The 25,325-nt window shown below is 40.1% G+C and overlaps 1 protein-coding gene across 4 annotated transcripts in view; it reads right to left on the minus strand.

Annotated features, from left to right (window-relative positions):
• Window positions 1-24,874, minus strand: part of LOC140200476 (thymosin beta-11-like) — a 37,903-nt gene extending 13,029 nt beyond the window's left edge. Inside the window, exons 1-3 of one of the 4 annotated variants that reach the window (XM_072263845.1) lie at window positions 24,405-24,470; window positions 19,799-20,039; window positions 16,385-16,485 (exon numbers count right to left, since the gene is read on the minus strand). The gene's annotated coding sequence lies outside the window, so the exon portion shown is untranslated. The other 3 variants (XM_072263847.1, XM_072263844.1, XM_072263846.1) reach the window with 3 other exon arrangements.
• Window positions 24,875-25,325: the final 451 nt, after the last annotated feature.

Raw genomic sequence — 25,325 nt, forward strand, 5'->3', positions numbered from 1 at the left:
AATTCCAGAGAGTATAAGCTCAGTCGATCCAGTCTTTCATCATATGAAAGTCCTGCCATCCCAGGAATCAATTTGGTGAATCTTCTTTGTACTCCCTCTATGGCAAAAATGTCTTTCCTCAGATTAGGGGACCAAAACTGCACATAATACTTCAGGTGTGGTCTCATCAAGGCCTTGTACGACTGCAGTAGTACCTCCCTGCTCCTGTACTCGAATCCTCTTGCTATGAATGCCAGCATACCATTCGCCTTTTTCACCGCCTGCTGTACCCGCATGCCCACTTTCAATGACTGGTGTATAATGACACCCAGGTCTCGTTGCATCTCCCCTTTTCCTAATCGGCCACCATTCAGATAATAATCTGTTTTCCTGTTCTTGCCACCAAAGTGGATAACCTCACATTTATCCACATTAAATTGCATCTGCCATGAATTTGCCCACTCACCTAACCTATCCAAGTCACCCTGCATCCTCTTAGCATCCTCCTCACAGCTAACACTGCCGCCCAGCTTCGTGTCATCCGCAAACTTGGAGATGCTGCATTTAATTCCCTCATCTAGGTTATTAATATATATTGTAAACAACTGGGGTCCCAGCACTAAGCCTTGCGGTACCCCACTAGTCACTGCCTGCCATTCTGAAAAGGTCCTGTTTACTCCCACTTTTTGCTTCCTGTCTGCCAACCAATTCTCTATCCACATCAGTACCATACCCACAATACCGTGTGCTTTAAGTTTGCACACTAATCTCTTGTGTGGGACCTTGTCAAAAGTCTTTTGAAAATCCAAATATACCACATTCACTGGTTCTCCCCTATTTACTCTACTAGTTACATCCTCAAAAAATTCTATGAGATTCGTCAGACATGATTTTCCTTTCACAAATCTATGCTGACTTTGTCTGATGACTTCACCACTTTCCAAATGTGTTGTTATCACATCTTAGCATTTCCCCCACCACCAATGTCAGGCTTACCGGTCTATAATTCCCCAGTTTCTCTCCCTCCTTTTTTAAAAAGCGGGGTTACATTAGCAACTCTCCAATCCTCAGGAACTAATCCAGAATCTAAAGAGTTTTGAAAAATTATCACTAATGCATGCACTATTTCTTGGGCTACTTCCTTAAGCACTCTGGCATGCAGACCATCTGGCCCTGGGGATTTATCTGCCTTTAATTCCTTCAATTTACCTAACACTACTTCCCTACTAACATGTATTTCCCTCAGTTCTTCCATCTCACTAGACCCTCGGTCCCCTACTATTTCCAGAAGATTATTTATGTCCTCCTTAGTGAAGACAGAACCAAAGTAGTTATTCAATTGGTCTGCCATGTCCTTTTTCCCCATGATCAATTCACCTGTTTCTGACTGTAAGGGACCTACATTTGTCTTAACCAATCTTTTTCTTTTCATGTATCTATAAAAGCTTTTACAGTCAGTTTTTATGTTCCCTGCCAGCTTTCTCTCATAATCTTTTTTCCCTTTCCTAATTAAGCCCTTTGTCCTCCTCTGCATGGGCCTGTCAAGACATGGGCAAGAGAAAATCTGCAAATACTGGAAATCCAAGCGACACACACAAAATGCTGGAGGAACTCAGCAGGCCAGTGTGGAAAAGAGTACAATCGACGTTTCGGGCCAAAACCCTTCAGCAGGACACATGGGCATGGGCTGTGTATTTACTTTCTTAGGAGGCTAAATAAGTTCAGCATGGCATCAGACACCCTAACAAACTTCTACAGGTGCATGATTGAGAGTATCCTGACTGGTTGTATTCTGGTCTGGTATAGCAATTCGAATGCACAGGAATGTAAGAAGCTGCTGAGAGTAGTAGACTCAGCCCAATACATCACGGGCACATCCCTCCCCACCACTTGTGGTATCTACATGAGACACTGCCTCAAGAAGACAACATCCATCTTCAAAATCCCCACCATCCAGGCCGTGCCACCTTCTCACAACTACATTGGGCATGAGGTACAATAGCCTGAAGTCCCACACCACTATCATTCAGTGTCTTCTCCAACCGGAAACAAGGGATGAGCCAAGTGATCCACAATCTGCTGAGGACTAGGTCAGTGGTGTTCAGGACCGGCAACCCAGAAAAGTACAAGGTCCGGGTATGACCCAGAAAAGTACAAGGTCCAGATATGATGCAGAAAAGTACAAGGTCCAGGTATGACCCAGAATAGTACAAGGTCCAGGTATGACCCAGAAAAATACAAGGTCCAGGTATGACCCAGAAAAGTACAAGGCATTTAGGTATCTACAACATCTCTCGGGAAGGGTCCATTGTCCCCACAGGCTTCAAGGCCTCTACCGTCATCATGGTGCCCAAGAGAATGACGCCAACCTGCCTTAAGGACTACTGTCCAGTGGGACTGACTTTAATAATAATGAAGTGCTTTGTGTGGCTGGTTATGGACCACATTAATCATATCATCCTGCTACATTGTATCCTTTCCAGTTCAAATCAGTCCACTGACAATGTCATAGCCTCTGCCTTCCACTCTCACTTGGAAAATGGTGCCTCTTATGCCAGTGTTTATTGACTTCAGTATTATGGGTAAAGGTGACAAAGTTGGAGCTTGGATTGGTACATGGCATTATGACCTTGTGGCCTTTACAGAGATTTAGGTGAGACAGGAACAGAAATAGGTGCTTAATGTCTCAGGGTTTTGATGTTTTAGAAAAGATGGAGAGGGAGGTAAAAGAGGTGGGAGAGTTACTCTACTCTTCAGGGACAATATCACAGCTGTACTCAGAAGGAACATAATGGAGGGCTCATCCACATGTGGTGATATCACGTGTCACGTGTCAGAATGTGATTGGACAGAGTTCTGAGCATGCCCAGAAATGAGAGAATGATCTAGAAAGCATGGTTGTAAGAAACGTGGTTGCTGTTTGCTGTTGTAAATAAAAGTTCTAGCTCTATTCTTCCAGAATATGGTTTGTTCTTAGTAACCCACGGTATGTACAAAGAACACAACATGGTGTCACAAGTCGGTCTGGACGAATAATACATTTTGCTAACACGGGAGAAGCGAAGATAATTGAAGAAAAGAGCGCAAACTTTTTCGTTGTTTGCTAACAGCTTTAAAAATGGAAGTTTTGCAACCCCCATCGATGCTTCAGCTGACTGGAAACGTAGCTGAAAACTGGAAAAGATTTAAACAGTGTTTTGAAATATATTTATTGGCGATCGGAGTAGATAATAAAACAGAAAAAACAAAAGCTGCAATTCTGCACGTAATAAGGAATGATGCAACTGAGATATATAAACATTTTACTTTTGAAAATGGAGATAATTTGAATCTAAAAGCGATAATCGACAAATTTGATGCATTTTGTATACCGAAGCGTAATGTGACATATGAGTGCTATAAATTTTTCAAATGGCGGCAGAGACCTGGTCAAACGATTGATCAATTTGTTACGGAGTTGAGAAACCACAGTAAAAGATGCGAGTTTGCAGAGCTTACAGACTCTCTCATTAAAGACAGAATTACTTGCAGCATTCTGGATAATGGTCTGAGAGACTGTTAGAACAAGATTTGAATTTGGAAAAAGCTGTGGCACTCTGCAAAGCTTCTGAGACCATGATGTCACAGGCTAAAGAGCTTTTTATCGAGAACGCTGTAAAGCGCAAACAACGAAACCAACCGACAGCAAGGCGTCATCTGAAAGAAAAAAACTTTGTGATCGTTGTGGGCAGCAACATCATCTAAAAAGTTTCCAGCGTATCAGAAAATGTGCAACACCTGCAGTAAGAGTAATCATTTTTCACGCTGTTGCAGAAGTAGAAAGTAAATAAAACATGTAAGTGCAGTGCTCGAAAATGAACGTGAGAAGTTTTATATAGATGTGCTTTGTGAAAACAAACAAAGTAAGGATGACTGGATTATTCCATTGCAAGTGAACCAAAACAATATTCTGTTTAAACTTGATACTGGAGCACAAGTAAATGTTCTTGCAGAATCTGAGTTTAATGCACTAAAGCCTAGACCAAAGTTACATCAGACAAATATAAAAGTGACTGGGTATTCAGGTGCAGACATTCCAGTTAAAGGAACATGTGTGGCAAAAGTATCACACAAAAATATGGTGCACACGCATTTGTGGTGGTACCAAAGAATGTACAGTCAATACTGGGATTATCTGCCAGTGAGAGACTGAACTGGGTGGAAAGAGTCTTAGTCCTGGATAGTGACACAGAGTCAGAATACAGTGATGAAAGAGCAAAGGAGAACAGACTTTGATTCCAACGCGGCAAAAGTAAAAGAAGTCATAAAGAAAGATCCCAGACCCATCCCTTTGTTACCAGCATCTGACAAAGCATTGCCACCAAAACAAAACTTGCTGGTACAGTACAATACTGATCTGAAGCCAAACAGTGACAAGAATCAGGATCCAATTGAAGAAGTGAAAGCACAAGTGAAGGAATTGAGAAGTTTTATTGAAATGATGAAATCTGAGCATAAAAAAGAGATTACACAGTTAATGAATGAATTTGATGAAGAAAAGAAGATTCGTATTTCATTACAAGTGGAAGTGGAAGGAATTAAGAAAGCTACAGTACTTGAAGAAGTACAACCCAGATCATACATGGTCCAAACAGAAGGAGCAGTGTTAAGAAGAAATTGCAAAGACCTCAAGAAAGAGCCAACTTCAGAGTTTCAGTTAACTGATGCAGACCAGACAGAACAAGGAAATAACAACGAAACACAAGAACTGTGTGAACCACTTAGAAGGTCTACTCGTGTTTGTAAACCCCCAGAAGACTGATAGAAACATGTCCAATTCTGCATTTGTTTTGATTAATGTTGCTCATTGTTTTTCTTTTTAAGGAAGATGTGATATCACGTGTCACGTGTCAGAACGTGATTGGACGGAGTTCTGAGCATGCGCAGAAATGAGAGAATGATCTAGAAAGCATGGCTGCAAGAAACGTGGTTACTGTTTGCTGTTGTAAATAAAAGTTATAGTTTTATTCTTCCAGAATATGGTTTGTTCTTAGTAACCCACGGTACGTATAAAGAACACCACTGAGACTGTTTGAGTAGAACTCAAAAATATTCTGATGGGATTGTACTACAGACCCCCATTAGCCACTGCGATATTGGGGAACAGAGATGCAGGCAGATTAAGGAAAGGTGTAAAAACAATAGGGTTGTTGTCATAAACGAGAGAAAATCTGCAGGTGCCGGAAATCAAAGCCACACAAACAAAATGCTATAGGAACGCAGAAGACCAAGCAGCATCTATGGAAAAAAGTACAGTTGATGTTTCGGGCTGAAGGCTTTCAGCCTGAAACCTTGACTGTTTTTTTTTGCACTGATGCTGTCTAGCCTGCTGAGTTCATCCAGGATGTTGTGGGGGTTGTTGTCATGGTGGATTTCAATTTTCCTTACATAAATTGGGGCATTCTGAGTGCAAGAAGCTTAGCAGGGGCAGAGTTTGTTAGGTGAATCCAGGAGGGTTTCTTCAATCAATATGTAAATAGTCCAACAAGAAGAGGGGCTGTATTGGGCTTGGAGGTGCGTAATGAGCCTGGCCAAGTGACCAATCTTTCAGTGGGTAAACAGGGAACAGTGACCACAATTCCTAAAGTTTTAGGATAGCTATAGGTAAGGATAAGTATGGATCTTATGGGAGAGTATTAAATTGAAGCTGGGGAAATCATAAGAGCTTTAAGCAGGAACAAGGGAGAGTTAATTGGGAAAAGCTGTTTTTGGGCAAGTCTACATATGACATGTGGAGGGTGTTTAAAGACCAGCTGCACAGAGCACAGGACAGGTATGTTCTAGTCAGAAGAAACGACAAGGATGGAAAGATAAGAAAACCTTGGAAGTCGATACAGGTGATGAATTTAATTTGAGACGAAAAAGGAAAAGTATGTAAGGCTTGTGAAGCTAGAATCAAACAGAGCCCTTGAGGATTATAAAGAAGCCAGAAAAGAACACAAGAAGGGAATTAGGAAGGCTAGGAGGGGCCATGAAAAGTCTTTGGCAAGTAGGATTAAAAAGAATCCCAAGGCATTCTATACATACTTCAAGATCAAGAGGATAACTCGGGGAAGGGGATAACTAGATGATATAAAGATTGGTGGTATTGTGGACAGCATAGAAGACAGGCAAGGAATACAACGGGATATACGTCAGCTGCAGATATTGGCAAAGAAATGGCAGATGGAGCTTAACCTGACCAAATATAAAGTGTTTCACCTTGGTGGGTCAAATGTAAAGAGACAGTACACTGTTTTTTTATATATAATTTTTATTGAGTTTTCAAAGTGAATACATGAGAAAATAATATCTACCCTCCCTCCTCCCCTTAACCCCCCCGATATATACTCCTAACTAAAGAGAAAAGAAAAAAAGAAGAAAAAAAAAGAACCGCCTGAATATTGGAAGGTTTGCACATGCTCCATGGGATTAAAAATAAATTTAATATATATTTGTTACTTTCCCCAAGGAACCAAGATCTTTATCATCGGAGCTGTAAATAAGGGCTCCAAATATTCAAAAATGTTTCATATTTATCTCTTAAAATCTAAAACATTACTTAGCTTCTCAACTCTCATAGTTCCCTGGGGAATCTCTTTGAACTTTACCATGTTGCTATGTGTTTCCCTCCCAATCATCCAGGCAAAAAGAAAAGAAAAAGAAACAAAAAAAACAAAATACCCCCCCACTAATGTTGTGAATGAAAAGATACACACTACCCCCCTCCATTGTGCGGGTCGTGGCTATTGCCACGCTTGCACACATGAATAACGTAGCGATTGGTCAGTGTTTCTTCCAGCTCCCCGGTACAAAAAAATTGTATATATATATATTAAAAAATGTCATTATTCCCAGCTAATATTCCTCAAATTTTAACCTTTCTTCCCCTCCCTCATATAATTAATAATATATTTATATATTCATCCACCTAAAAATCCAACAGGCCTAATCCTTGATCCAGTCTTCATTTTCAATCCATCTCGCTCTCCTGGGTTTGTTCTTGTATCTGGTGAATATTCAAAGAATCTTGCACAAACTCCTCCGCTTTCCGGTAATGGTCAAAAAATCTTTTTTCTCCACCAGGCAAAAAAATCTTCAAGGTTGCAGGATAATGCAATAGAAATTGATAACCGTGATTCCATAGGGCTTTTTTCACTGGATTAAATTTCTTCCTTCTCTTCAAAAGTTCATAACTTATGTCAGGGTAGAAAAAAATTTTCTTCCCTTCTATCATCAGTGGCCCTTTTCTCTTCTTGGCAGCTTGGACAGCCGCCTGTAAAATCCTTTCTTTGTCTTGAAATCTTAAGAATTTTATTAAAATTGATCGTGGATATTGGCCTTCTTGTGGTTTTGGTCTTAGAGCTCTATGTACCTGCTCAATTTCAATTGATGCGTCTTCCTCTTTCATTTGCAAGGTTTTCGGGATCCATCTTTGAAAAAATTCTATTGGATTATCTCCCTCTATACCTTCTTTAAGACCAACAATTTTAATATTATTACATCTACTAAAACTTTCCAACACGTCCACTTTCTCCAAGAGTCGATTTCTTTCCATGTTCCAGACAAGCACATAATTTTCTGTTTTTTCCACTCTATCGTTAATATGCTCCATTGTTCTTTCCATCTTCTGAAGTTTCTTATCCATTTTATCCTGTCTTTTCATAGCTTTATCATAGCACATCTTCACATCTCTAAGCTCTATTCTTAATTTTCTTAGTTCAGCCGTTAATTGCAATAAAGCCTCTCTTATGTCTCCGTTGTCTCCTTTACTTCCAGTCTCTCCCAGTTCTTCCTCCTCTTCTTCATCTGTATTCGCTGCGGTATCCAATTCTGACTCTGAGTCGCTTTCAGTTGCAGTGGCCGTCGGTTCTTGTAGTTTAAGTTGTGTCAATTTGCGCATGCGTACTTTGCGCATGTGCAATTCTGGCATCTTCTTCTGAGAGACCGCTACCCCCGCCATTGCTCCCCGTTCTTCTACACCAGAGATAAAATACGTCTCCTCCGAAGGAGATCCAACCTGAATCCGAGGCTCCATCGCTGCAGTAGGCCCTTTTCTCTTCCCATCTTGCGGCGACTTCACAACAACAGACTTCTTCTGTTGCGGTTTACGAGGCATATCGTAGAGTAGTCTTACGAAGTTTATAAGTAGTTTTCGGAAAGTATTTATTAACTTTGCTTAAACGGTACTTTGCTGATTTTTTACGGGAGAGCTGGATGTACACGTCTCAATCCCACGTCATCACGTGACACCCCCCCAGTACACTGTTAAGGGCAAGATCATTAGCAATGTTGATTAGCAGAGGGATCTTGGAGTCCAAGTTCATAGCTCTCTGAAAGTGGCTACACAGGTTGACAGGGTAGTTAAGAAGGCATTATGGCATGCTTGCCTTTGTTAGTTGAGGCACTGAATTCAAAAGGCAGGAAGTTATGTTGCAGCTTTATAAAGCTCTAGTTAGACTGCCTCTGGAGAACTGCATACGTTTCTGGTAGCCCTGTTACACGAAATATGCCAAGACTTTGGTGAGGGTGCAGAAGAGGTTCACCAGGATGCTGCTTGGATTAGAGGGCATAACAAGAGGTTGGACAAACCTGGGTTGTTTTCTCTGGAGTGCAGATCTGATAGAGGTTTATAAGATTATGAGAGGCTTAGATAGAGCAGACAGGCAATATCTCTTTCCAAGAGTTGAAATACCTAATACCAGAGGGCACACATTTAAGTTGAGAAGTTGTCATTTCAAGGAGATGTAAGGGTCAGGTTTTTACACAGAGAATGGTGGGTGCCTGGAATGCACTGCCTAGAGGCAGACACATTAGAGACTGTCCTGATGAAGGGTCTCAGCCTGAAACATCAACTGTTTGCTCTTTTCCATAGATGTTACCTGGCCTACTGAGTTCCTCCAGCATTTTGTGTGTGTGTTGTTGAGACTTTTAAGAGACATTGAGGTAGACACAAAAATGTGAGGAATATGGAAGGATATGGACATTGTGTAGACAGAAGTGATTAGTTTAATTACTAATTTACTTGGTTCAGCACAGCACTGTGGGCTGAAGGACCTGTTCCAGAGCTGTACGGTGCTATGTTCCATATTCAAACTAAGATGCTGATCTAAGATAGACCCATTTGTCCATGTTTGACCCCACATACCTCTAAACCTTTCTGATCTATGTTAACTGTTTGGAAAAATAGGGATAAAGGCTGATTCAGGTATTGTGATGTGCTAACAGGACATATATTTGCTCCTCTGCTGTATGTACCACTGAATTGGTGTCTGGGAAATGTACGTACCATGTATTTCACATTCCCTAACATGACTGTGTATAATGGATTAGTGTTCTTGACACTATCCCCTTTACATGCGGCCAACTGAGCAGACTCACGTGCAGCCAGTACTTGGAAGGAAGACCACTTAGGAGCTAGGCAGCTATTACATCTCCTTGTTTGTTTCTCTAACACCTGTGTCGTGCTAGTCCTATCTTGTGTGGCTGGTCGCCACACTTTTTATGAGAAAAATCTAATTCCATAGTACTACACTAAGTGCTGGTAAGGCATCAGAAGCTCTAGGTATTGAAAGGAGGCAGTGAATAGAAAACACACACTTCTGGAGGTAAGCTTTGTTTATTAAAAATAAATGAGATGTACAAAATATTTACGTGAGTATGAACAATTTAAAATTCCAACATTCTGTTTAGGTTCCAAATCTCAGATATCAACAAAAACAAAATTCCTGTTTAGTTAGAATCAGTGATATTTATTAGAATAACGTTGGTTACTCCAATTTCTCTAACTAATTAGATCTAGTGTTATTTCCTATTCAAAGGTTTACAGATGACTTGTTCCTTTTTATTTATCCCTAGTTAGAAAATTAATTGAATTCCTATTCGTAAGTATTATGATTAACTTCAGTTTCAGTTTGTCTACAATACAAATTCAAATTCAAAAATTATATATCTATACAGCTTAACTCCTTTCACAGCAATTCTCCAACATCACAACTTTTAAATAAAGTAAATCTCATTCAGTAACTTATCTAACTTGTTTTCATACTTCTGCAATTCTTTGACCTGAAACATTAATTCTGTTTCACTTTGCAAATATGTTGCCTTATCTACAGTGTTCTCAGCCTTTTGTTTTCATGGTTGAGATACTTACTGATGAGAGAGACAGTAAAGGAAATTATTGGCCAGTTAGTCTGATGTCATTAGTTGGGAAGATGTTGGAGTCAATTGTTGAGGATGTGGTTTTGGAATACTTGGAGGCACATGATAAAATAGGCCAAAGTCAGCATGATTTTCTCAAGGGAAAATCTTGCCAGACATATCTGTTGAAATTCTTTGTAGAAATAACAAACAGGATAGACAAAGGAGAATCGGTGGATGAAGTGTAATTGGACATTCACAAGGCCTTTGACAAGGTGCCACACGTGAGGCCGCTTAACAAGTTAAGAGCTCATGGTATTACAAGAAAGATACTAGCATGGATAAAGCAGTGGCTGATTGGCAGGAAACAAAGAGTGGGAAGAAAGGGAGCCTTTTCTGCTTGGCTGCCAGTGACAAGAGGTGTTCCACAGGGGTCTGTGTTAGGACCAATTCTTTTTACATTATATGCCAATGATTTTGATGATGGAATTGGCGGCTTTGTTGCAAAGGATGACTTGGACAGATTAGAAGAATGAACAAAGAAAGATGGCAAATGGAATAGCTTCAGGCAGTATACAGTCATGCACAGTGTTAGAAGAAATGATAGGGCTGAGTATTTTCTAAATGGAGAGAAAATACAAAAATCTGAGGTGCAAAGGGACTTGTGAGTCCTTGTACACTACAGGATTCTCTAAAGGTTAATTTGCAGGTTGAGTCAGTCATGAGGAAGGCGAATGCAATGTTAGCATTCATTTTGAGAGGACTAGAATAAAAAAACAAGGATGTAATGAGGCTTTATAAAGCACTGTCGAGGCCACACTTGGAGTATTGTGAGCAGTTATGTGCCCACTATCTAAGAAAAATGTGCTGAAACTGGAGAGGATTCAATGGCGGTTCACAAAAATGATTCTAGGATTGAACAGCTTGTCGTATTAAGAGTGTTTGATGGCTCTGGGTGTGTATACACTGGAATTCAGAGGAATGAGGGGTGATCTAATTGAAACCTATTGAATGGTGAAAGGCCATGATAGAGTGGATGTGGAGAGGATGTTTCATATGGTGGGAGAGTCTACGACAAGAAGACACAGCCTCAGAATAGAGGGGTGTCCTTTTAGAATGGAGATGAGGAGGAATTTCGTTAACCAGAGAGTGGTGAATCTGTGGACTGCATTGCCACAGGTGGCTTTGGGGGGTTCGGTCTTGGTATATATTTAACACAAAGGTTGAGAGCTTCTTGATTGGTCAGGGCATGATGGCATATGGGGAGAAGGCAGGGGATTGAGGCTGAGGTGGAAAATGGATCAGTGCTGATGAAATGTTGGAGCAGACTCCATGGGAAAAATTACTTAATACTCTTTCAAGGTCTTATGGTCTTAAACTTCCCTACGTGAGTATATATTTATTATTTAGAACAGAGGTAGGTAGAGTGCAACGGAAATGTGGGAAGTATTGGTTATAGTGATAAAAAAATAAAGATGGGACAGATCTAAAGAAGCTGTTGAGTCTTTGGAATGCTTTCAGAAATGGGAATTGAAAGAAAAATGGTTGCATAAAATATATTTATGCCAGTGAAGAATATACTATTCTACAGTTGATTGATATAGGCAGGGGAATTAATTGAATTGCAATTTCCATAAGCAATGCAGAACTTCAGTGTTTGTTACTTTCCTCTCAGATCAATGTATCTTTCAAAAGCAATCAGGCCCAAAACAACTCAAAAGTGTATTTTAATCAGAATTTTGGTTACAGAATTTTGCATTCTGGTGCTATAAGTATGAAGGTCATAATTTTATTGGTTTTTCTGATTATCTTCTGCAACCATCCATAACATTTCAATGATCTGTGTAGGCCTTCCAATCTCTCTTTGCATCTCTGCTACTTTCAGCTTTGTACTCTTCAGAAGAGTGACTGTAAGATGTGGGGGACCAAATGTCTCAACTGATTGATCAATGGGAAGGTCTGATCTGGTATGATGAGTGTAAGATATGGGGGACCAAATATCTCAAATGATTGATCAATGGCAAGGTTTGATCTGGTACGTTTCAGTAGGCACTGAGTCATCCATGCTCATTGCTTTCCTATCCACACTTACCTGAAGGAACAATCTGGGCTTGTAACCAGCCTCAATTCAGTGAGGCTCTCTGAAACCTTCCCATAGGATTCAAACCCTACCCCAGAAATACTTTCATATTCAACTAAGTCACAGAACCAGTCAATGTACTTTGTGAATATTGCCGACGCTCATGAATATTGAATTGAATCTTTAAAAAATATTAAATCACACTATTGATGTATAAAACACAAACAATTAGAAACATTTAAGTGGTCTATTAAGTACATTTAAATTATTTCAAACGATGTACAACCTGAAACTTACTTATCTCAGTTGAAGCTGTTTCACTCTATTAAAAAAAACAAATGGAGTTTTTAGACCTGCTCTGGGGCTAATCTAATGCAGATTTAGTACCCTGATCTCCCAGAAGTCCTGGGAACTGCTGGAAACTAAGACTTCCTTGTTTGTGCACGTCTACAGAAATGATTTCTCTTATTAATCTGGCCCGATTTGAAAGTTGCATTATGGATTAAACAGCTATTTTTTTTCTTTATTTTTCAGGACCAAAATTAATAATTGAAAAAGTCACTGGGACCAGACGAGGTATACCCCAGGTGGGAGGCGAGGGAGGAGATTGCTGAGGCTCTGGTGATGATCTCTGCATCATCAATGGGGATGGGAGAGGTTCCGGAGGACTGGAGAGTTTTGGATGTTGTTCCCTTATTCAAGAACGTGAGTGGAGCTAGCCCATGAAATTATAGACCAGTGAGTCTTACTTCAGTGGTTGGTAAGCTGATGGAAAAGATCCTGAGAGGCAGGATTTATGAACATTTGAAGAGGTATAATATGATTACGAATAGTCAGCATGGCTTTGTCAAAGGCAGGTCGTGCCTTACAAGCCTGATTGAATTTCTTGAGGATGTGACTAAACACATTGATGAGGGTAGAGCAGTAGATGTAGTGTGTATGGATTTTAGCAAGGCATTTGATAAGGTACCCCATGCAAGGCTTATTGAGAAAGTAAGGAGGGATGGGATACAAAGGGACATTGCTTTATGGATCCAGAACTGGGCTGCCCACAGAAGGCAAAGAGTGGTTGTAGATGGGCCATACTCTGCATGGACGTTGGTGACCAGTGGTGTGCCTCAGGGATCTGTTCTGGGACCCTTTCTTTTCGTGATTTTTATAAATGACCTGGATGAGGAAGTGGAGGTATGGGTTAGTAAATTTGCTGATGACACAAAGGTTGGGGGTGTTGTGGATAGTGTGGAGGGCTGTCAGAGGTTACAGTGGGACATCGATAGGATGCAAAACTGGGCTGAGAAGTGGCAGATGGAGTTCAACCCAGATAAGTGTGAGGTGGTTCACTTTGGTAGGTCAAATATGATGGCAGAACATCGTATTAATGGTAAGACTCTTGGCAGTGTGGAAGATCAGAGGGATCTTGGGGTCCGAGTCCATAGGACACTCCAAGTTGCTACGCAGGTTGACTCTGTGGTTAAGAAGGTATACGGTATATTGGCCTTCATCAATTGAGGGATTGAGTTTAAGAGCCAAGAGGTAATGTTGCAGCAGTACAGGTCCCTGGTCAGATCCCACTTGGAGTACTGTGCTCATTTCTGGTCACCTCACTACAGGAAGGATGTGGAAACCATAGAAAGGGTGCAGAGGAGATTCGTAAGGATGTTGCCTGAATTGGGGAGCATGCCTTGTGAGAATAGGTTGAGTGAACTCGGCCTTTTCTCCTTGGAGCGACGGAGGATGAGAGGTGACCTGCTGGAGGTGTGTAAGATGATGAGAGGCATTGATCTTGTGGATAGTCAGAGGTTTTCTCCCAGGGCTGAAATGGCTAACACGAGAGGGCACAGTTTTACGGTGCATGGAAGTAGGTACAGAGGAGATGTCAGGGGTAAGTTTTTTACTCAGGGAGTAGTGAGTGAGTGGAATGGGCTGCCGGCAGCGGTGGTGGAGGCAGATACAATAGGGTCTTTTAAGAGATTCCTGGATGGGTACATGGAGCTTAGAAAAATAGAGGGCTATGGGTAACCCTGTTAAGGATATTATCAGAATGAGCTATTCAGGTGCAAAAAGATTTGTTTGTTGGTTTTATTGACTACACAAAAGCATTTGATAAAGTGAAGCACAATAAGTTATTTGAAATATTACAGAAAACTCTAGATCTAGATTCGAAAGACCTCTGCCTAATCAGAAATCTGTACTGGGAACAAACTGCCGCTGTAAGAATAGATGGAGAAGTGAGTCAGTTTATGAAAATCAAAGAGGTGTTAGACAAGGGTGTGTTTTCTCCCCTGATTTGTTTAATGTGTTCAGTGAAACAATATTACAAAAAATAAGAAACATCTTGGGAATCAAAGTTGGCGGTGAAAACATCAATAATTTCAGATATGCAGATGACACTGTGTTAATTGCAAGTACGGAGGAAGAACTACAAAACTTAATTGATATAGTTGTTGAAGAAAGTGCAAAAATGGGTCTATCAATTGTAAAAAGACAGAATGTATGGTGATATCCAAAAAGAAGGAGAATCCTATCTGCAGGCTGAAAATAAATGGGGAAACATAAAGCAAGTACAGAACTTTTGCTACTTAGGAAGCTGGGTGGCATCAGATGGCAGGTGCAACACGGACATCAAAAGAAGAATAGGGATGGCAAAAGACACCTTTTTGAGAATGAAGAGTATACTGACCAACACTAAACTAGGCACGACAACCCGCCTCAGAGTACTGAAATGTTACGTTTATCCAGTTTTGTTATCAGAATGTTGGACAATATCTACTAACATGAGGAAACAAATTGAAGCAGCAGAGATGTGGTTTTTGAGGAGGATGCAAAGAATATCAGGGACGAAACGAATACCTGACGAGGATGTCATGAACAGAGCAAGCACAAAAAGAGAAATAATGTATAAATCACGAAAAGGCAACATAACTTTATTGGACATATGATTAGGAAAGAGGGGTTAGAATGCACAGTAATTATGGGAAAGATTGAAGGGAAGAAAGCAAAAGGAAGGCAAAGACAAATGATGATGGAGACAGCAGCCAGAGAACTGGAAATGAATACCAATGAATTGATCCACTTGACCCGAAACAGGAGTGTGTGGGCCATGGCAGTCAAAGCTCAAACTGGGCATGGCACCTGATGATGATGGGTAACCCTAGGTAATTTCTATAGTAAGGACATGTTCAGCACAGCTTTGTGGGCCAAAGGGCCTGTATTGTGCTGAGGGCTTTCTATGTTTCTTCACATTTGCTTACATTCAAATCCATTCAAAGTTTCTCTGGCATTATTTAATGCTTCACATATTCATCATCTGGTTGATGAAAGTTTGAATCATTCTATCCTTGATTATAAACTCTAATAATTTCCCAACAATTGCAGACCTCAAGGAAAATGCCTACAAATATATGCAGCACGGACTTCACCTTTGTCAACATGTTGTTTTCAGCTGTCAGTTCTATGAATGCTTTGCATACAGAAAGAATGATCAAGCAGGTTGAGCAACCAAGCACACTGCAGAATTTTTACAAAGTGCTAAATAAATATTGAAACATACACGAAGGCAAAAAAATCAGTAACCATGTAGGAAAATATTTTGGAATGTTCTCCTTAAAAAACATTTTATGCACAAGGTGCTATTTTCAAGGCTTTTAACAGTGAAAGTAGTTTCTGAATATCTTTACTTTGTTATTTCCTAAAGACCTTTTTTTGTTATTTCCTGTCTTATGGAGATTAAAGCAAAGAAAGATGCAAAACAATATATCCCGGGGAAAGGCTGAGTTACAGGCAGCTAATTTACTGTTAAACTTAAGAAGTTTTAAATTTGTACATTTATTTATTTATTTTTACACACTACACTTTTATAGGTGCAAAAACAGTCATTTTCAGTCTTTGTTGATTTTAGTCAACTATATCCGAGATCTCTGAAATTTAGTCTCTTCAAACGCATATTCAAATACAAATTACTTATGGATCTGACTGTATGTACCTCTTTCTTTTAATGTAAATTCTCCTTTACTCTTTAGTTCTTTTGCCAAATGTTTTATGACTCTTTGGTTAGACTTAATTGATAAAGGAAATTTCTCTGAAAAATAGCTGTACTAGGCTGTACTTTATTTGTTCTAAAGAGTATAATCAGATTTTTTTTCAAACTCACAACATAATGGAACTCACTCATTCACTGGCATCTTCTTGATATATCCTCTTCACTATCCTTTGGGGCTTTAATATCCTTTCCAAAGCGTTATGTCTCAAGCTCGTACACCAGTTGAAGGCTAGGAAAAAGATAAGTAAAAATTTAGCGTGATTACCTTTAGTTTGTATTCAGTATCTTGATATGAATCATTTTGGCAATGAGTTTGAGGCCCTTACCATTGTCTCAGAGAAAAAGTGCCCTTGATTTTTAGTCCTCTGATCCTGCCACCAATTCCTGGTGTCCTGGTTTCTGAAACCTGTGTCTAGGGAAGTAGACCCATTCTATTTACTCTATCTGACTACGAAGTTTTAAACATCTCCATTAACTCTCCCTCAGCTTTCATGATTTCAAAGAAATCAACCCTCAATTATACAACTTTTACTCATTGCTACAGTTTTGTAATCCTGGAAATATCTTTGTAAATCTCTTTCAAAGCAATCACATCATTCCCGTAAATATGCTGACCAAGCCTGTATGCAGAACTCAAGCTGTTTAACTTCTTGTATAGAGATCTAGTATAAGCTCCATGTTCATGTATATTACACCTCTATTACTAAAGGAAAACTTCCCACACAAATTTCTTTACAAACTATCTTATTGACCTGTCCTGCTATCTTTGAGGATCTCTACATAAGCTCCAGATTTCCTCTGCTCCCTCACATCATTCTACATCCTCCCTTGCTCTGTTCCAATTCCCTAAATGCTTTACTTCACACACAGAACATAGAACATTACAGCACAGAAACAGGCCTTTTGGCTATTCTTGGCTGTGCCAAACCATTTTTCTGCCTCGTCCCACTGATCTGCACCTGGACCATATCCCTCCATACACCTCCCATCCATGTACCTGTCCAAGTTTTTCTGAAATGTTAAAAGTGAGCCCGCATTTACCACTTCATCTGGCAGCTCATTCCACACTCCCACCATTCTCTGTGTGAAGAAGCCCCCCCCAATGTTTCCTTTAAACTTTTCCCTCTTCACCCTTAACCCATGTCCTCTGGTTTTTTCCTCCCCTAGCCTCAGTGGAAAAAGCCTGCTTGCATTCACTCTATCTATACCCATCATAATTTTATATACCTCTACCAAATCTCCCCTCATTCTTCTACGCTCCAGGGAATAAAGTCTTAACCTATTCAACCTTTCTCTGTAACTCAATTTCTCAAGTCCCGGCAACATCCTTGTAAACCTTCTCTGCACTCTTTCAACCTCACTAATACCCTTCCTGCAATTTGGTGACCAAAACTGCATATAATACTCCAAATTCGGCCTCACCAATGCCTTATACAACCTCACCATAACATTCCAACTCTTATACTCAATACCTTGATTTATAAAGGCCAATGTACCAAAAACTCTCTTTACGACCCTATCTACCTGTGATGCCACTTTTAGGGAATTTTGTATCTGTATTCCTAGATCCCTCTGTTCTACTGCATTCCTCAGTGCCCTACCATTTACCTTATATGTTCTGTCTTGGTTTGTCCTTCCAAAGTGCAATACCTCACACTTGTCTGTATTAAACTCCATCTGCCATTTTTCAGCCCATTTTTCCAGCTGGTCCAAATCCCTCTGCAAGCTTTGAAAACCTTCTTCACTGTCCACTATACCTCCAATCTTTGTATCATCAGCAAATTTGCTGATCCAATTTACCACATTATCATCCAGATCATTGATATAGATGACAAATAACAATGGACCCAGTACTGATCCCTGCGGTACACCACTAGTCACAGGCCTCCACTCAGAGAAGCAATCCTCCACTACCACTCTCTGGCTTCTTCCATTGAGCCAATGTCTAATCCACTTTACTACCTCTCCATGTATACCCAGCGACTGAATCTTCCCAACTAACCACCCATGCGGGACCTTGTCAAAGGCCTTACTGAAGTCCATGTAGACAGCATCCACTGCCTTCCCTTCATCCATTTTCCTGGTAACCTCCTCAAAAAACTCTAATTAATTTTGTTAAACATGACCTACCATGCACAAAGCCATGTTGACTCTCCCTAATAAGTCCGTCTATCCAAATACTTGTAGATCCTATCTCTTAGTACTCCTTCCAATAATTTACCTACTACCGACGTCAAACTTACCGGCCTGTAATTTCCCGGATTACTTTTAGAGCCTTTTTTAAATAACAGAACAATATGAGCTATCCTCCAATCCTCCGGCACCTCACCTGTAGGTACCGACATTTTAAATATATCTGCCAGGGCCCCTGCAATTTCAACACTAGTCTCCTTCAAGGTCCCAGGGAATACCCTGTCAGGTCCTGAGGATTTATCTACTCTGATTTACCTCAAGGTAGCAAGCACCTCCTCCTCTTCAATCTGTGTAGGTTCCATGACCTCACTACCTGTTTGCCTTATTTCCATTGACTCCATGTCAGTTTCCTTAGTAAATACAGACGCAAAAAAACCATTTACGATCTCCCCAATTTCTTTTGGTTCCATACATAGCCGACCACTCTGATCTTCAAGATGACCAATTTTATCCCTTACTATCCTTTTGCTCTTAATATACCTGTAGAAGTTCTTTGGATTATCCTTCACCTTGACTGCCAGAGCAACCTCATGTCTTCTTCTAGCCCTCCTGATTTCTTTCTTAAGTATTTTTTGCACTTTTTATACTCCTCAAGCACCTTATTTGCTCGCTGTTTCCTATACATGTCATACATCTCTCTCTTCCTCTTTATCAGAGTTCCAATATCCCTTGAGAACCAAGGTTCCTTATTCTTATTCACTTTGTCTTTAATCCTGACAGGAACATACAAACTCTGCACTCTCAAAATTTCTCCTTTGAAGGCTTCCCACTTACCAATCACATCCTTGCCAAAGAACAACCTGTCCCAATCCACACTTTTTAGATCCTTTCTCATTTCTTCAAATTTGGCCTTTTTCCAGTTTAGAACCTCAACTCGAGGACCAGAGCTATCTTTATCCATGATCAAGTTGAAATTAACGGTGTTATGATCACTGGAACCAAAGTGTTCCCCTACACACACTTCAGTCATCTGTCCTAACTCGTTTCCTAATAGGAGATTTAATATTGCATCCTCTCTAGTTGGTACCTCTATATATTGATTTAGAAAACTTTCCTGAACACATTTGACAAACCCTAACCCGTCTAGACCTTTAACAGTATGGGAGTTAAATCCCTGGGTTAAATTCCATCTACCAATTTTCTGTACAAATAACCGACCCATCTGTTAAAATCTAATGTTTTTTTCTTCTGTCTACTCCATGGATAGATTTATACATGAGGTAATATAAAATTTGACCCATTCTCTTGAACCCCTTGGGTTTTTACTTTTTTGATCAATATGCTATCTGGGACCTAGTAAAGGCCTTGTTAAAATTCATGTAGACAGTAAATGCATCAATCTCCTTTACCTTCTTTGTTACACATCCACGTGATCCAGATGTAGGGTTATGACCCAAAATGCCAACAATTCCTTTCCTTGAAGATAATCACAAATTTGGGCACACTGTTTCAAAAAGGTTCGTCACCCCTGCCCTATAAACTCTTATATTATTTGGGTCAAAATCATGGAATCTTCCTGAAAGCATTAGCTTCACTACACAGTCAGCAGAAATGAACAATAATTCTCTTTGGGCCAGGAATCCCCATATCCTAAAAATGAATAAATTTTAGTTAGCCTGTCCACTCATTGATCAGTTCATAAACATTATTGTCAAATGGTTCTCCTTTTAAAAACATTTTTGTTATAATTTCTCAACTCATACTGGGTGCCTTGCTAAAAATTGTGCAAAGTTATGAACATCACACAAGCAACTCTATATTAATTCTTTTAAAAAAGCTCTTTTCATTATATCACAAACAAGAGAGAAGCTGTAGATGCTGGAAATCCAAGCAACACACACAAAATGCTGGAGGAACTCAGCAGGCTAGGCAGCACCTATGGCAAAGAGTAAACATCCTGGTCCTGATGAAGGGTCTCTGCCTGAAATGATGACTGTTTACCCTTTTGCATAGATGCTGAGTTCCTCCAGCATTTTGTGTGTGTTACTTTTCATTATATATTTCCCTAGAATTCAGTGTAAGATTAGAATAATGATTAATGATGTACTTAAAAGTAAGTTTATTTTCATAGTTTTCCTTACTCTCTTTTTAATATGCTAAGTTTACTTTTTGGATTGAGTTTTTCATTTTTATTTGCTTTATGTTAAGGAATCTAGTACTGTTGAGTGACTCAAGTACTTTGTACATACTCAGCAGAGGTTTTGAAGGTTTTTCCTTTTAAAACTTTTATTTTATAAAAAATGGCACCTGTAAACTTGCCATTATGGAGCAATTAGAAGTCTGTGAAGATGTGGCATGTCATCTAAAACTCTGATAAACTTCAATAGATGCGTGGTGGAGACTGGGTACAAGCATGGCCTGGCATGGAAACACCAATGCCACTGGACAGGAAAACCTACAAAAAAATAGTGAATACAGCCCAGTCCATCATGGTAAAGCCTGCCTCACCAGTGAGCACATTTATACAGAGTGCTGTCTCGGGAAAGCAGTATCCATCATAAAGGACACCCACCATCCAGAACATGCTCTCTTGTCACTGCTGACATCAGGAAGAAGGTACAGGAGCCTCAGCATTCACAACTCTAGGTTCAGTAACAGTTATTACCCCTCATCTAGAACTAGAGGGTCTAACTTCACTCAACTTCACTTGCCCCATTGCTGAACTGTTCCCACAACCTATGGATTCACCTTCAAAGACTCTACACCCCAAGTTCTCAATATTTATTGTTTATTTACTTATTATTATTTCTTTTTTTGTCCTTCTTTTTGTACTTGTACAGTTTGCTGTTTTTTTTCCACAGTGGTCCATCTTGTTGGGTGTGACCTTTCATTGATTCGTGTGTCTTGCATTTATGGTGATTCATCTCAAGAAAATAAATTTCAGGGTTACATATGGTGACGTATATGCAGTTTGATAATAAATTAACTTTGACAGACTCACTGTATCTCAAGCTTGCTTTCCAACTAGTCAGCCAGATTGGAGACTTCTCTGAATATCACTTCCTTTCCTTTATCTAAAACTTGTTTATTTTGTATTTTCAATTCCGAAATTAGTCAGCTTTAAGCACCAATATCATCATTCCATTTTTTGAATTGCATTACATTAATTAATCAACATTAATAGATGATAAACAAGATGTGGCTCATTATGTATCATCATCAACTCAGCCAAAAGTTGAATGCTCAATCCAGAAACCTGAGTCTCTTTATTGCTTTTCTGGTGAAGATATTAAACGACAGACCTATCCACTCATTCAATTGACATCAAAATATGCATGTCATTATTTTGAGAAAGAACAAGGGTAACCCTGATGTAAGTTAAAATTTAAACCTCAACCAACATAATGTCAAAAAATCTAGCCATCCAATTTCTGAATGAACACTGAACCCATGAACTCAACTTCATTTCTGATTTTCACTACTTATTTAACCATTATATATATGTATTTTTTTCTGGAATTAACAATTTTTATTATTATGTATTGCATTGCACTGCTGCCGCAAAAACAACAAATTTCATAACATATGCTGGTGATATGAAACCTGATTCTGATTTACAAGCATCTCCCTCATTGCACTTGTGGTCTGGTTTTTCATTTGTTTGAGTTATATGCTTGTGAATTCTAAAGAGTTATAGAACCATACAACACAGAAATAGGCCATAACGGCTCATATTTACGCCAATTGTGACATGTAGTTTCCCATTTGCCAATATTAACCCCATATCCCTCTATGCCTTATTAAGGGGTATGTTTAAAAGGGATATAACGATGCTTATAAGAATCAGAATCAGAATCAGGTTTATTATCACTGGCATGTGACATGAAATTTGTTAGCAGCAGCAGTTCAATGTGATGCATAATATAGAAGAAGAAAATAATAATAATAAATAAATAATGAATTACAGTGTATGTATAATTAAATAGATTAAAAATCATGCAATAACAGAAATAATATATATTAAAAAGTGAGATAGGGTTCATTGGTTCAATGTCCTTTTAGGAATCAGATGGCAGAGGGGAAGAAGCTGTTCCTGAATCAGAGTGTGTGCCTTCAGGCTTCTGAATCTCCTACCTGATGGTAACAGTGAGAAAAGGGCATGCCCTGGGTGCTAGAGGTCCTTAAAAATGGACACTGTCTTTCTGAGACACTGCTCCTTGAAAATGTCCTGGGTACTTTGTAGGCTAGTACCCAAGATGGAGCCGGCTAAATTTACAATCCTCTGCAGCTTCTTTCGGTCCTGTGCAGTAGCCCCCCTATACCAGACAGTGATGCAGCCTGTCAGAATGCTCTCCACAGTACATCCATAGAAGTTTTTGAGTGCATTTGTCGACATGCCAAATCTCTTCATACTCCTAATGAAATATAGTTGCTGTCTTGCCTTCTTTGCAACTGCATCGGTGTGTTGGACCTGGTTAGGTCCTCAGAGATCTTGACACCCAGGAACTTGAAACTGCTCACTCTCTCCAGTTCTCATTCCTCTATGAGGATTGGTATGTGTTCCTTTATCTTACCCTTCCTGAAGTCCACAATCAGCTCTTTCGTCTTACTGACATTGAGTGCCAGGTTGTTGCTGCAGCACCACTCCACTAGTTGGTCTATCTCACTCCTGTATGCTCTCTCAACTCCATCTGAGATTCTACCAACAATGGTTGTATCATCATCAGCAAATTTATAGATGGCATTTGAGCTATGCCTAGCCACACAGTCATGGGTATATAGAGCGAGAACAGTGGGCTAAGCACGCACCCCTGAGGTGCACAGTGTTGATCTGTGATATGTTTAAAAGGAATATATCTAAGTACCTGTCCAAACATCTTTTAAATTCAGTATTGTATACACCCTCTACTACTTCTTCTGGCAGATCGTTCCAGATAATCACTACCCTCTGTGTGGAAAAATGTACCCCTCAGATCTCCATTAAATTTCTCCTTTTCACCTTAAACTGGTGCCCTCCAGTCCTATACGGAAAAACAGAACCCGTCTAACCACCTTACATATGCCCCACATTATTTTATAAACTACAAGGTCACACCTTACGAGAAAGCGTGGCAGCACTTACTGGCTGTCCGCAGCACATCAAACAACATATTTGGTTGCTTGTTTCAATGAACATGTGGTAAATAAATCTGAATCTGACCTATATTCCAATAATTATAACTGCAGCCTATTCAATCTTCCTTTGTAACTACAGACCATTCTTGTGGTTCGTTCATTGCTTTGTAACTGAGTATATTCTGGCATGAAGTACCGAATTGTGCAAAAGAAAATCTTGTTTTGCTTTGCAAGTCTATGACTGTGCTAACCTCAACAAGAAAGTGATGCAGTCTTCAACTTCTCTGAACTATGGATACATAGGAACAAATCAAGGTTTTTGCTCTTTATAAATGATTCATGCTGTAATCTCAAGTGTGGGAATTTGCTCTGCTAGTTTATTTTACATCTTCCTCCACAACCACATAATAAAGAATTGTCACATGGGTAAGATCCTGAAAACCCTACAGCACTTGACAGCTTTATAACAATAGGTCTTATTGTGGACTCAGGAATATCACAGACAAGAGAAAAATTGCATTCAAGCAACACACACAGAACGCTGGAGTAACTCAGCAGGCCGGGCAGCATCTGTGGAAGAGTCCAGTCGAGGTTTCGGGCCGAGACCCTTCATCAGGACTCACACTGGAATATCATAGTGCCGGCTTTGACTGCAGTAATGCAACATTACTGTACGACTAAATCTAGCACAGTACTGCAATACAGCTTGTTTTAATTGTGGCATTAATTTACTCTAACTGGAGCACTCATTACATTCTTTCATAATACTTGACCATCGAACATATATGGTATTGGCATGCGAAAAACATATTTAGAGGGACTGCTATAAGCAAAATGATTAATTTAACTTCGTTTGGCGCTTGCATTGAGATAAATATACAGAAAATTCTGCATCATAACCTCACGGGCGTGTTTGCAGGTCCATACCAGCCGGGAAAGCTTCAGCCCCAACTCCAGTCCCACCCCCGGGACCATAGTAACAAGCTACCTGGCGGCGGCAGCTCGCTTGACGGTGACGTAATTGGGCAGCCTGTCTGTCAATGGCTAGCATGGTCAATCGGGGTGATGTAACTTCCGGTAGCAGCTTCGGTTAGTGACGCAGATGTTGTCTAATCATTAGCGAAGAAAATACAACAACTGGGTGGAATAGAAAGTCGAAAGAGAACGAAAGCATTTCCACGAGACCGGCCGGACCGTTTGAACAAGTTACAGCAGCATTCTCCGACGTGACGGCTGGGAATAAACCATCCCGGGATAGTCGGTGCCAAGCTCCGGTGCTTGGGCCCGAACAAGTAAGTGAGGAATCGGCCTGAGTTCGACTTCAAGCGGCCGCGTATTTTTGTCCTGGTGACGGTTCGCACTGAGCATGCGCGGGCGACGGGGCGGCCCCAACTGCGCCTGCGCAACGGGCGCCGCCAGCTGTGGTGCGCGGCAGGTCGGCGAGGATCGGGCTCCCCTGGGCGGTTGTTGGGAGGCCTGGGCGCCACTCTGTCAGATTTGAAATAAAAACGGTCCCCTTTGAAATATACAAAAAATTACTGCACACCTATGTAAACACAATAAAACCATGTTCAGTTGAGCAGTTTCAGCTGAAAGGTTTTCTATTTGTAATTTATGTTCGTAGCTTTGTTCTAACTTAAAATAATGTAGTAACTCCACACACAAAAAAAAATCACGTATGGTTTTGTTTGGAATCGTATAGTTGGCGCTGCCTGCAATTGTGGAGGGGGAACATTTCCGGAATATTAAGTCAAGGCAAATGTTCTGGTGGTTGCGCTGGGTTTCGATGGCGCTTCGCTCACTAGTATTTTTGAGGTGGCT

Source organism: Mobula birostris, chromosome 7 (assembly GCF_030028105.1).
Source record: "Mobula birostris isolate sMobBir1 chromosome 7, sMobBir1.hap1, whole genome shotgun sequence".
Lineage (NCBI taxonomy): Eukaryota > Metazoa > Chordata > Chondrichthyes > Myliobatiformes > Myliobatidae > Mobula > Mobula birostris.